The following is a 14,207-nucleotide window of genomic DNA, read 5'->3' as shown; positions in this document are numbered from 1 at the left end:
AACAAAGGACTTGTAAAGTTCATAAGAACTCTTAAAGTTCACTAAGAAATTAAACAACACCTCCTACACACACAATGGGCAAAAGATTTGCACAGGCATTTCAGAAAAATATACAAATGACCAATAAGCACACCAAAAAATGCTTATTTGAGGAGATGCAAATTGAAACCACAGTGAAGTACCTCTATACATTCATTTAAATAACTAAAATTTAAAAGACTGATGTACTAAAATTGGAATGATACAGAGATTAGCACAGCCCCTGTGAAAGGATGGCATGCAAATTTGGGAAGTGTTCCATATTTTTTGACCATAACATTTGTGAAATAACATTTGAAGAATTATGTTGGTTTTTAACACAAAATTTAAGAAAATAAAAATGAAAGATCTCAAGTCTACAACTTTACACTTCACTAAATATCTACACTTTACACTAAATATCATTTGGTTCATATTTAGATATTTCTATAGTTAAAACTACTAGTATTTTCAATCTTCTGGTAATATTTTTTTTTTAAACATGTTTATTGGAGTACAACTGCTTTACAATGGTGTGTTAGTTTCTGCTGTATAACAAAGTGAATCAGCTATATGTATACATACATCCCCATATATCCTCTCCCTCTTGCGTCTCCCTCCCCCAGAGTAACTGTTAATTCAGAGCCAGGCTGTGGAGTCTTCCTTGAGGGTTGTTATAGCTTGTAATTGGTCTGTTCATATTTTCTATTTCTTCCTGAGTCAGTCTTGGCAGGCTGTGCCTTTCTAAGAATTTGTCCATTTCTTCCAGGTTGTCCATTTTATTGGCATAGAGTTGCTTGTAGTAATCTCTCATGATCTTTTGTATTTCTGCAGTGTCAGTTGTTACTTCTCCTTTTTCATTTCTAATTCTATTGATTTGAGTCTTCTCCCTTTTTTTCTTGATGAGTCTGGCTAATGGTTTATCAATTTTGTTTATCCTTTCAAAGAACCAGCTTTTAGTTTTATTGATCTTTGCTATCATTTCCTTCATTTCTTTTTCATTTATTTCTGATCTGATTTTTATGATTTCTTTCCTCCTGCTAACTTTGGGGTTTTTTTGTTCTTCTTTCTCTAATTGCTTTAGGTGCAAGGTTAGGTTGTTTATTCGAGATGTTTCCTGTTTCTTAAGGTAAGATTGTATTGCTATAAACTTCCCTCTTAGAACTGCTTTTGCTGCATCCCATAGATTTTGAGTCGTCGTGTCTCCATTGTCATTTGTTTCTAGGTATTTTTTGATTTCCCCTTTGATTTCTTCAGTGATCACTTCGTTATTAAGTAGTGTATTGTTTAGCCTCCATGTGTTTGTATTTTTTACAGATCTTCTCCTGTGATTGATATCGAGTCTCATAGCGTTGTGGTCGGAAAAGATACTTGATACAATTTCAATTTTCTTAAATTTACCAAGGCTTGATTTGTGACCCAAGATATGATCTATCCTGGAGAATGTTCCATGAGCACTTGAGAAAAATGGGTATTCTGTTGTTTTTGGATGGAATGTCCTATAAGTATCAATTAACTCCATCTCGTTTAATGTATCATTTAAAGCTTGTGTTTCCTTATTTATTTTCATTTTGGATGATCTGTCCATTGGTGAAAGTGGGGTGTTAAAGTCCCCTACTATGAATGTGTTACTGTCGATTTCCCCTTTTATGGTTGTCAGTATTTGCCTTATGTATTGAGGTGCACCTATGTTGGGTGCATAAATATTTACAATTGTTATATCTTCCTCTTGGATCGATCCCTTGATCATTATGTAGTGTCCTTCTTTGTCTCTTCTAATAGTCTTTATTTTAAAGTCTATTTTGTCTGATATGAGAATTGCTACTCCAGCTTTCTTTTGGTTTCCATTTGCATGAAATACCTTTTTCCATCCCCTTACTTTCAGTCTGTATGTGTCTCTAGGTCTGAAATGGGTCTCTTGTAGACAGCAAATATATGGGTCTTGTTTTTGTATCCATTCAGCCAATCTGTGTCTTTTGGTGGGAGCATTTAGTCCATTTACATTTAAGGTAATTATCGATATGTGTGTTCCTATTCCCATTTTCTTAATTGTTTTGGGTTCGTTATTGTAGGTCTTTTCCTTCTTTTGTGTTTCTTGCCTAGAGAAGTTCCTTTAGCAGTTGTTGTAGAGCTGGTTTGGTGGTGCTGAACTCTCTCAGCTTTTGCTTGTCTGTAAAGGTTTTAATTTCTCCATCAAATCTGAATGAGATCCTTGCTGGGTAGAGTAATCTTGGTTGCAGGTTTTTCTCCTTCAACACTTTCAATATGTCCTGCCACTCCCTTCTGGCTTGCAGAGTTTCTGCTGAAATATCAGCTGTTAACCTTATGGGGATTCCCTTGTGTGTTATTTGTTGTTTTTCCCTTGCTGCTTTTAATATGTTTTCTTTGTATTTAATTTTTGACAGTTTGATTAATATGTGTCTTGGCGTATTTCTCCTTGGATTTATCCTGTATGGGACTCTCTGTGCTTCCTGGACTTGATTAACTATTTCCTTTCCCATATTAGGGAAGTTTTCAACTATAATCTCTTCAAATATTTTCTCAGTCCCTTTCTTTTTCTCTTCTTCTTCTGGAACCCCTATAATTCGAATGTTGGTGCATTTAATGTTGTCCCAGAGGTCTCTGAGACTGTCCTCAATTCTTTTCATTCTTTTTTCTTTATTTTGCTCTGCAGTAGTTATTTCCACTATTTTATCTTCCAGGTCACTTATCCGTTCTTCTGCCTCAGTTATTCTGCTATTGATCCCATCTAGAGTACTTTTAATTTCATTTATTGTGTTGTTCATCATTGCTTGTTTCATCTTTAGTTCTTCTAGGTCCTTGTTAACTGATTCTTGCATTTTGTCCATTCTATTGTCCATTCTATCTCCAAGATTTCGGATCAACCTTACTATCATTATTCTGAATTCTTTTTCAGGTAGACTGCCTATTTCCTCTTCATTTGTTAGGTCTGGTGGGTTTTTATCTTGCTCCTTCATCTGCTGTGTGTTTTTCTGTCTTTTCATTTTGCTTATCTTACTGTGTTTGGGGTCTCCTTTTTTGCAGGCTGAAGGTTCGTAGTTCCTGTTGTTTTTTGTGTCTGTCCCCAGTGGCTAAGGTTGGTTCAGTGGGTTGTGTAGGCTTCCTGGTGGAGGGTACTAGTGCCTGTGTTCTGGTGGATGAGGCTGGATCTTGTCTTTCTGGTGGGCAGGTCCACGTCTGGTTGTGTGTTTTGGGGTGTCTGTAGACTTATTATGATTTTGGGCAGCCTCTCTGCTAATGGGTGGGGTTGTGTTCCTGTCTTGCTAGTTGTTTGGCATAGGATGTCCAGCACTGTAGCTTGCTGGTCGTTGAGTGAAGCTAGGTGCTGGTGTTGAGATGGAGATCTCTCGGAGATTTTTGCTGTTTGATATTATGTGCAGCTGGGAGGCCTCTTGTGGACCAGTGTCCTGAAGTTGGCTCTCCCACCTCAGAGGCACAGCACTGACTCCTGGCTGCAGCACCAAGAGCCTTTCATCCACAGGGCTCCTTAATTTGGGATGATTCGTTGTCTATTCAGGTATTCCACAGATGCAGGGTATATCAAATTGATTGTGGAGCTTTAATCCGCTGCTTCTGAGGCTGCTGGGAGAGATTTCCCTTTCTCTTCTTTGTTCTCACAGTTCCCAGGGGCTCAGCTTTGGATTTGGCCCCGCCTGTGCGTGTAGGTCGCCGGAGGGCGTCTGTTCTTTGCTCAGACAGGACGGGGTTAAAGGAGCCGCTGATTCGGAGGCTCTGGCTCACTCAGGCCGCGGGGTAGGGAGGGTCACGGAGTGTGGGGCGGGCCTGCAGCGGCAGAGGCCGGCGTGACGTTGCAGCCTGAGGCGCGCCGTGCGTTCTCCCGGGGGAGTTGTCCCTGGATCCCGGGACCCTGGCAGTGGCGGGCTGCACAGGCTCCCCAGAAGAGCGTGTGGCTAGTGACCTGTGTTCGCACACAGGCCTCCTGGTGGCGGCAGCAGCGGCCTTAGCGTCTCATGTCTGTCTCTGGGCTCCGCACTTTTAGCCACGGCTCGCGGCCGTCCCTGGAGCTCTCTCAAGCAGCGTTCTTAATCCCCTCTCCTCGTGCACCAGGAAACAAAGAGGGACGCAAAAGTCTCTTGCCTCTTCGGCAGGTCCAGACTTTTCCCGGACTCTCTCCCGGCTAGCCGCGGTGCACTAACGCCCTGCAGGCTGTGTTCACGCCGCCAACCTCAGTCCTCTCCCGGCGCTCCGACAAAAGCCGGAGCCTCAGCTCCCAGTCCCGCCCGCCCCGGCGGGCGAGCAGACAAGCCTCTCGGCTGGTGAGTGCCGGTCGGCCCGATCCTCTGCGCTGGAATCTCTCCGCTTTGCCCTCCGCACCCCTGTTGCTGTGCTCTCTTCCGCGGATCCCAAGCTCCCCCACTCCGCCTCCCGAAGTCTCCACCCGCGAAGGGGCTTCCTAGTGTGTGGACAGTTTTCCTCCTTCACAGCTCTCTCCCGCTGGTGCAGGACCCGTCCCTATCCTTTTGTCTCTGTTTAGTTTTTTCTTTTGCCCTAACCAGGTACGTGGGGGGTTCCTTGCCTTTTGGGAGGTCTGAGGTCTTCTGCCAGCGTTCAGTAGGTGCTCCGTAGGAGTTGTTCCACGCGTAGATGTATTTCTGGTGTATCTGTGGGGAGGAAGGTGATCTCCGCGTCTTACTCTTCCGCCATCTTCCCGGAAGTCTCACTGAAGGATTTTTTTCCTTCCGGTAATATTAAAGTATCACCTTTGTACATCACTTATGAACTTTTTAACTTTTTTTTTTTTGGAAAAAAAGAAGCATTTTTTTAACAAGTAAGTGTTTTTCGGAATTTATGTGTATACTACATATATTCAGTATATTTATTATATATAGTACATATATATTTATTAAAATAACCTATAACTAACTCTAGCATAAATATGTATATTTATTATAGATTATATATAATATATAGATCATACTTTTTAATTAAAGTTGAATTATATATTTTTATTTATTACATATACATATATAATAAATAAAAGACTGACAAAATCAAGTGTTGGTGGGAACGTGAAGTAACTGGAACTCTTGTACATTGTTCATGGGAATCCAAAATAGTACAACCACTTTGGGAAAGAACTTGATAGTTTCCTATTAAGTTAAACATATACTTATAGTATAACCCAACAATTCCACCCCTTGATATTTACCCAAGAGAAATAAAATACATGTATACACACATACACACACACACACAGAAACTTGTTCATAACAGCTTTATTCATAATACTCTGAATCTAGAAACAATTCAAATATTCATCAATAGGTAAAATGAATAAACAAATTGTGGAATATCCATACAGTGAAATACTACTAGAAATAAGAAAAATGAACTATGAACACAAATATCATGGAGGAATATTAAAATCAAACTGAACAAAAGAAATCAGACACAAAAAATTGTGTACTACATGCATTAATTTCCTAGAGCTGCTGTGAAAAATAACCACAACCTTGGTGGCTTAAAACAACAGAAATTTATTCTCTCAGAGTTCTGAATGCCAGAAGACTGAAATCGAGATGTCGGCATGGCTGCACTCCCTTCGGAGGCTCTGGGAGAGATTCCATTCCTTGCCTCTTCCAGCTTCTGGTGGCTGCCAGTATTCCTTGGCTTATGGCCACATCACTCTAATCTTTGCCTCCATCTTCACACTGATTTCCCCCAGTGTGTGTGTGGTATTCAATCTCCCTCTACTTCTCTCTTATAAAAACATTTGTGATGGCACTTAGGACCCACCCAGATAATCCAGAAATATTTCCTCATCTCAAAATCATTAACTTAATGTTTATGTATGACTGATTCACTTTGTTATAAAGCAGAAACTAACACACCATTGTAAAGCAATTATACCCCAATAAAGATGTTAAAAAAAAAAAAATCATTAACTTAATCCCATCTGCAGAGGCACTTTTTCCAAATAAGGTAACATTTACAGGTTCCAAGGATTAGGATGCATCTTTGGGACTACCATTCAACCTACCACATCACAAGTTTCCATTTATATGAAATTCTGGAACAAATCTCTAGAAACAAATAGAAGTGGTCATCTGGAGCCAAGTGGGGTAGTTGATTGACTGCAAAGGAGCAAAAGAGAACTTTCTGGTGTGAAATAAATGCTCTATATCATGATGGAAATGATGGTTACATGACTGTGTAAATTTACCAAAACTCATCAAACTTTATTACAATGGGTACATTTTGTTATGCATAAATTATGCTTTGTTAACTTTAATTTTTTTTTTTGATGTGGACCATTTTTAAAGTCTTCATTGAATTTATTACAATACTGTTTCTGTTTTGTGTTTTGGTTTTTTGGCCACGAGGCATGTGGGATCTTAGCTCCCTGACCAGGGATCGAACCTGCCCTCCCTGCACTGGAAGGCAAAGTCTTAACCACTAGACAACGAGGGAAGTCCCAACAGTAATTTTAAAAGAAAGTAAAAAAGTGAAGATTTGGGGGGCCAACCTCGGAAAGTCAGATTTGGCAAGTCTGGGGTGAATTCTAAACAAACAGCCCAAGTACCTGGAAGGCAGGTGGTCCTGGCTCGTCCCTGGAGAAGCAGCACTCTGGAAGATGGGGAAAGGACCCACCACGTCCTGCTGCCTTCCCCTTGGCTTCTCAGATACCTGAGAGCCAGGTGCTGAGCTGGGAGTCCCCTGCGGTGGGGTCCTGTCCACAGAGAGATCAGGCTGTTGGGAGAGACAGCCGTAACTAACTCAAGTACAAGGCACCTATGACAAGAACTGACAGATATAGAATCATAGAAGAAGGTATATTTTGACCCTAGATTATGGTAGAACTCTCTAGATGGGGTAGCATTTGAGCTGGGCCCTGACAATGGGGCACGGTTTTTACATGCAGAAATATCAGTGCCAGTTTCCTCTTGCTCAGAACCCCTTAGTGTGTCCTGAGTCTTCTTGGCCCCTTCCCCATTTGAGTCAAGCTTACTCAGGGTGGCCTCTCCAGGCATTCTATTCTGCCTCCTGTCTTTTGCCCACGCTATGCCATGTGCCAGTCATGCCAGTGCCTTCTCTAGATTCGTCACCAACAAAGCCCCAACAACAAGACATGACCTTCAATAAGGCCCCTGCTGTAGACAAGCTGCCTGGTTGTCCCTTCTCTTGACTCCTCCACCCCAGGTTCCAATCCACAGCTCCAGCCAGGCATTCATGTTCCCAGGGTTCTACTTCTTTGACTTGAATCATTGGTCCCTTCCTGCATCTTCTCTAGCTCTGGTTCCTCATGAAGCCTTTACCTGCCTCCAGGTGAGCCCTATCTTACATAGCGCAGGGGTGCTGTGGATGGTTAGGCCTTCTCCTATGACCTGGCTCTTGATCCCCACCTCCACTCCCCATTCCTGGCTCTTCCTAGGCCACAGTATTTCAACTCCTAGATTCTCACGGATGGACCCAGGCCAAGGCCCCATGGCTTCCCTGGACCAAAAATGAAGCAATTTGAGGCTTCTCAGGCCTTAGTCCCAGCACAAACCCTTGAATTTTGTTCTGTGTGCCTTGCCTAAGGAGACAGCTTGGAATCTCTTAGCCTATATCCTCCCCTTGTCCCAATAAGCCAGGAAGCTTCTTCCTCCTTTGCTGAGTGAGGAAGGGCAGGCTTCCTGGAGCCAGGGCCAAGCTGCGACTAGGAAAGTGGAGCCCTGTGGCTCCAGGTATGCCTCCCTGCATCCTTGCTGTCATTGCACAAGATGCTCCATTCTTTTCTTATAATCATTCCTTGTTTGTATCATTTTTAGGTGTCATCAGAGCTCCTCACTGACCAGCTGAGCAGGTAAGCCTGCAAGAGGTCCCCAAATGGGAATAGCCGGCAAGACCACAACCAACTCCAGTGATGCCTCCACCTTTTGGAGAGCCCAGTGGCCTCCAAGATCTGGTCCCAGAAGACAAGGAAGAAAGCCATGGGGAAGGAAAGGGGCCTTCTGCAGAGCTAACAATTCTAGAGTGAAGAGGAGCCCTCACCCTGGCAAGCACACTGAACCCACCACCTTGTGTCAAAGACTTGAACACATCTTAAGTGGGGCCTCCAGGTCCCAAATGCCCAGGTAAGGAACACAAGGAGGAGGCTGCCCTCCTTTCTTTCCAGAAGAGTGGGTCTAGACCACAGGCAAATGGGGTTCCACCAAATGTCCAAGACCCTTGTCAGAGTATGAAGGCTGTTCTGGCAACAAGGATCCAATAATGGAGCCATCCAGGCTGCACCCCCAGCCCCCCATGCATCATATCACCCTTACCTACTCTGGGAGATATTCTGACCCCTAAAGAAGGGATCCCAGGGACCAAAATAGCCATGTGGAACCCAAACCTTATTCGACCACTGAGATACTGACTAGAGACAGTAATCATGCCTTTCACAATATTCCAGCTTTTCATCCACCTGGCACATAGGATTACACTTCCTCTCCCACAGTAGCTGGATGGGATCACCTGACTAGTTCTAGCCAGTAAGTTGTAACCAGAAGTGACGTGTGCCAGTTCTGGGCTGGAGCATTTAACTACTGATATACAACATTCCAGGGCTCTCTTCCCCCCTCTGCCATGGAAACCTGCAATGTTCCAGTTGGTGGCTGCTCCATCAGCCTGACCTGGAGGATAATGACCTGGTGCAAAGCTCCCAACTATCCACAGTGGACGTGGGCAAGAACTAAATCTTTGTTATTTCAACTCACTGAGATTTGGAGACTGTTGTTACTGAAGCATAACCCAGCCTATCCTGACTGAAACATGGGCCAAAGGCCAACCAGCACAGAACAAGTTCAATATCACTATTCCCAGTGACCCATGCTGCTTTGCTTCCCCATCATCCACTTTTAATTTGGGGTCCAAGTCAACACCTCAGTCCTAATACAATGAAAGAGTAAGGATTCCACATAATCCTGCCCAGCTCGAAGACTCCAAATCTATAATCTTCTCTGAGTCAAAGATGCCAACTCTTCCGGATTTGGTAGATTCTGGTTCAGTGTTAAAGTCAGGGTTAGGCAGCTACAGGTGGCAAACTTTAGGCTGCCAAGCAAATGCCAGAAGTCGAACCATGACATATGAACTGATGTCTGACGTCAGACTACGGAGCTCGAACACTTCTTGCCAGGTTTGACTAAAGAAAAACTAACTTTACATCTTCTGTGGTTTCATCTTGGAAAAGGAGAACTCCCATCTGTGGGTCCTGACTTGACGGCCCTGCTGGGTCATCATCTTCAGCTTCACGTCCTAATGCATCTTAGCGGTACTCCTCTTCTCCCATCAATTGTCTAACTTGCTATCTCATGCGATTTGTAGCTTCTAGTTATTTTTGCTCCCCACCCTTGCCAGCTCAAGCCTCAGCCCATGGCCTTGGCCTGTCATCACCCTTCTCTCCTGTCATTTAGACTTCTCCTAACCCCACCATGCCCAGGAAATTCTCCTGGCTGATAGAGGCTGGCTGATCGGTACAGAGGCCTCACCCTACACACCCTTAGAGATTTTATACCTTACACATCTTTACTGTCTTATATAGCTCTAATTTGACCCTTTCAACCAAGTGGACAGGGAGGGGGAAAGGATAAATGAATGTTTATGAGTCCCTGCAATGAGCTAGTTGCTCTCCTTCACTCACTTCTCATTCAAGCAGGATGGTGAGAGGTTAAAGGCACAATCTCTGGGACCTAATTATCTGGCATTGAATCTCTGCTCTGCCGTTCACTAGCAAGGGGCTTGACCTCTCCGGGCCTCAGTTTCTTTTTTTGTAAAACAGGAATAAGTTGTGAGGGCCATTAACAAACAGTAAGATTACTATGGTTACTAAATGAGTTACTAGACACAAAATGCTTAGAACAGTGCCTAACACAGAGTGCTCAACGCATGTGAGTTATTATGATTCACTTCTAGATTCTCTAAATGTGCCAGACATAGCAGATACAAAGGAGAGCAAACTAGACCTACTCATTCATTCAACAAATATCAATTGGGAGGCTGCAATGCCCCACACTGAGATGGGAGCTGACGATATTTGTCCCTACCCTCCTGAAGCTCAGAGTCTGGTGAGAGAGGGCGGTGGACACTACACAAGTAAACAGCTCAAAATACACACCAGCAAGGCGTGGTCTAGCCCAGGAAGGGAAGGAATGAGATGCCGTAATAGAAACTGGGGGAGGCAGAGAAGTTGGGTGGTCAGGCAAGGCCTCTCTGATATTTAAAGTACAATCTGAGGGACTTCCTTGGTGGCGCAGTAGTTAAGAACCCGCCTACCAATGCAGGGGACATGGGTTCAAGCCCTGGTCTGGGAAGATCCCACATGCCGTGGAGCAACTAAGCCCGTGCGCCACAACTACTGAGCCGACACGCCACAACTACTGAGCCCACGCGCCACAACTACTGAAGCCCGCGTGCCTAGAGCCTGTGCTTGGCAACGAGAGAAGCCACTGCAATGAGAAGCCCGCACACGGCAACGACGAGGAGCCCCTGCTCACCGCAACTAGAGAAAGCTCACATGCAGCAACGAAGACCCAACGTAGCCAAAAATAAATCTATTAAAAAAAAATAATAAAGTACAATCTGAAGATGAAATGGAGCCAAAACACAGAGGGGAAGAGTAAGGTGACTCGTGGGGAGATGAGGTGAGAGAGGCAGGGCCAGGTTGCTCAAGCTCTGTTGGCCGTGGTGTCCTGAATGCAACCAGAAACCACTGGATGGTTGTAAGCAGAGAAGCAGCAGGATCCCATCTGCATCTTTCTATGGGAATATTGAAATTCCTCTTTTACTAAGGAGGAAACTGAGGTTCAAAGTCACATCGTTGGTAAACGGTACAGTTGGACCTAGAACAGTTCACATAAGGCCAATCTCATGGAACTTGCCAGTTCGCCCTGCACTGCTCATTCACCCCTGTCCCATACAGAGGAACCAAGTGTACAAGGTAAGAGCTTATTACCTCTAAAAGCCCTTCACCTGCTCGTGGGGTCATGGTGCCTGCCTTGGGGGCCTGGTGACAGTTTTCACACCAGTGGCTTCTGCAAACGAGCTGCTTCCCCGCACTTCTTGCCACCACTTTTTCCATCCCCCACAGTCACCAGAGTTGACACCCAAGCCAATAACCACAGGTAAAGGTGTTTCTCCCTGGGACACAGAGTTAAACACACAACCACAGAGATGCATCTTGGGCCCAGAATGGAAGGCGCCAAGGTGCCAGGGATGACAAATCCCCCAAGAATCCAGCTCCAAGCTTCCCCGAGAGAAACCCCTTCCCAAAATAGGCAGAGGGGTCAGGAACACTCGTACAAACAGCTGATCCACAAAACCCCACTGTGCCCACGGCTTTCCCCACCTCAGCCCCTTCTATTTTTATCAGGAGGGTGAGAGGGTGTTGCCAGGTGGGGCTACACAGCTGTTTATGTCTGAAATTTGAAAAGATGCACAGTGTACTTGGGAGAAGGTGTTTGCAGTTAAAGGAATTTCGGAGGAGAATTTCAAACCCAGCGGGGTGAATAGGGGCCTTGTGCTCTGGCTTTTGACTCTGGAAAAGCCACGTTTCCAACTATGGCATGCAGAGGGGCCAGTGATGGGGAGAAAATTTACGGGTGTGAGATTTGGACAGGCAGTGGGACCCAGCTCACCTGGGCACAGGCAACAACTGATCTGCAGACTGAGGGTACTTGGGGAGGAAGCCCTCTGCCCCTCCACTGTAATTTCTATTTATTTATCCCCCAGATATTCATAGACTTTCCTTGCCCTCTTAGTCTTCTCTGATTCACCCCACTCAATGCTAACCATTCTCTCCTCTGCATCTGTCATTTATCACCTCTCAATCAGGGAGTTTTACTGAGTATTAATTTTCTTATATATACATATTTGCTTGTTATGGCTTTAAGTCACTCTCATTTGTCAATTTTCTGTTTTTGAATTCAATTGTAAGTGTCCCTTTGGTAGCTGTATGGCTACTATTCCTTTGACACACACACACATACACACACACACATACACACACACACACACACACACACACACACACACACACACAACTTAGGACCTGGTCGACCATTTTACTCTGTAGGCACAATAGTGGGACTCAATGGTCCTATTCCTTCAATTGTGGAAGATGGGAGGCAAGAAAGAACAACAATTAAATGACACCACCCCCTAAGCTGAATGAATTTTACCATGTCTCTTTTCTTCATCTCTCAAAGGTTAAACTGGCTCTGACACAACTCTGTGGAGAACTTCTAGCCTGAGCTATACATGCCCTTATTAAGCCAGGGATCCTCAAGGAAGGCTGGGGTGACTTCTGCAGGGCTGGACTTCTGACTTGATCTGGGACCTAAGGTGGACTTGATGCCATGGTTCCATGGTGAGATCTGGCCACTGTATGTAAGAAGGTCATAGCTGTTGATCTCATTTATTTGGGCCTAGGAGTAAGTGCCACAAAGCATCAGATTCATATTGTATTTGGGCTTATAGCTGCAAATATGCAATAGTCATTCAAAAAATGAATTTAAAAATTCATTAGCCACAAGGTCCTAATAGCCACAAGATGCAGCTGTCATGCAATCAAACCCTAGTTTTGTCTACGGCCAATGGAAGCTCAACGCTTGATACTTGTCCACATTTCTTTTTCTCTAGAACCCCCTTACATGCATCGCTTTTCCTTGGTGCGCCAGGGTCTCTGGCATTCCTTTCCTGTTTCTGCGCATCCTTGCATTTCTCTCCAGCAGCCTCTCTTCCTCCCCCTTTTCTGCCCTTCTACTCTCTCCCTTAATTAGTTACAGTATGAAATTAAAGTATATTTTAGCATTTGTCGACTGGAATTTAATGTTCCCTGATCTTATATTAAAAGCAGACGTGTGGAATCTCAGGCCGAGCATTTCCCCAAGCCCGAGCCCCACATTCCTCTCCGCCTGCTGGCCACCTCCTTCTGGATGTCCCTCCACCTAGGAAAACCCAACTTGGCTACAGAGAGGACTCCCTGTCTTTTCTCCCTAAGACAGCTGCCCTTCCAGACTGCCCGGCTCTTGACAGGGACTCCCCATTCCCAGTCATTCAGCTTCAGAAGGTTGAGGCCATTCCTTTTTTTTTTTTTCTTTTTTTTTTTTAAGTTCCCCATGGAATCTTAACCACTGGACCACCAGGGAAGTCCTGAGGCCATTCTTCATTCTCGCTTCTCTCTCTCCCTCAAGATCCAGTGTCCCTGATTCTTCCTTTCAGATGTCCTTTCCTGTCCATTCTCACTGCCATCACCATAGTATTCATCCAACCACTCATAGATGAATTTTGCTTATCCTTCAGTGTTTTGACATGTACTATAACTTCTCAAATTAATCATAATTTGATATTCCATAAAAATCTAGATATTTGGCTTCTCAAGGAAAACAACAATAATAACTACTATTACTACTACTACTACTACTACTACATGACCCAGCAACATTGAGCCTGAACTCCTGAATGGCAACATTTAGTTGGAGCTGGCTAGTGGCTCTCCCTCTGGGTGGGCCACACCCTCTCCAGTTTGCCTCTGGTTTGAGTGAAAGAAGCCTGACAAAAAAGAGTACTCGGGCTTCCCTGGCGGCGTAGTGGTTGAGGGTCCGCCTGCCGATGCAGGGGACGCGGATTCATGCCCCGGTCCGGGAAGATCCCATATGCCGCGGAGCGGCTGGGCCCGTGAGCCGTGGCCGCTGGGCCTGCGCGTCCGGAGCCTGTGCTCTGCAACGGGAAAGGCCACAGCGGTGAGAGGCCCGCGTACCGCAAAAAAAAAAAAAAAAAAGAGTACTCATGTGAAGATCACATTTCTATCAAGTAAAAAATAGACAAAACTGGTCTGTCAGTGAGGTTAGAACAGTGATCTTCCTGGGGCAGGGGCCGAGGGGGGACGCGGGCAGGAGATGGTGTACTCACTAGAACACGCCCAAGGGAACCTTCTAAAGAGCTGAAAATGTTCTACATCCTGATTTGGTTGTGATTAGAGTGGTGTTTGTCGATGTAAAAAAATTACATAGAATAAAGTGCATACTTAAGATGTACTTTATTCTATGTAAATTATATATCAAAAGAAAGAAAGGGGGGGGATGGTACAATGCCTAGCCTAGTACCAAGCACATAGGTGCTTAATAAATGACTGATATTGACATTTTCTTTAAGTATGAGAGCTCTGAAGCCAGGTGGCCTGGATT

The 14,207-nt window shown here is 44.6% G+C and overlaps 1 pseudogene; it reads left to right on the top strand.

Annotated features, from left to right (window-relative positions):
* Positions 1–207: 207 nt before the first annotated feature.
* Positions 208–307, top strand: LOC117196031 (uncharacterized; annotated as a pseudogene).
* The last annotated feature ends 13,900 nt before the right edge of the window (positions 308–14,207 follow it).

Source organism: Orcinus orca, chromosome 2 (assembly GCF_937001465.1).
Source record: "Orcinus orca chromosome 2, mOrcOrc1.1, whole genome shotgun sequence".
Taxonomy (NCBI): domain Eukaryota; kingdom Metazoa; phylum Chordata; class Mammalia; order Artiodactyla; family Delphinidae; genus Orcinus; species Orcinus orca.
Note: the sequence above shows the minus strand (reverse complement) of the source record. Positions and strands in the feature narration are given on the sequence as shown.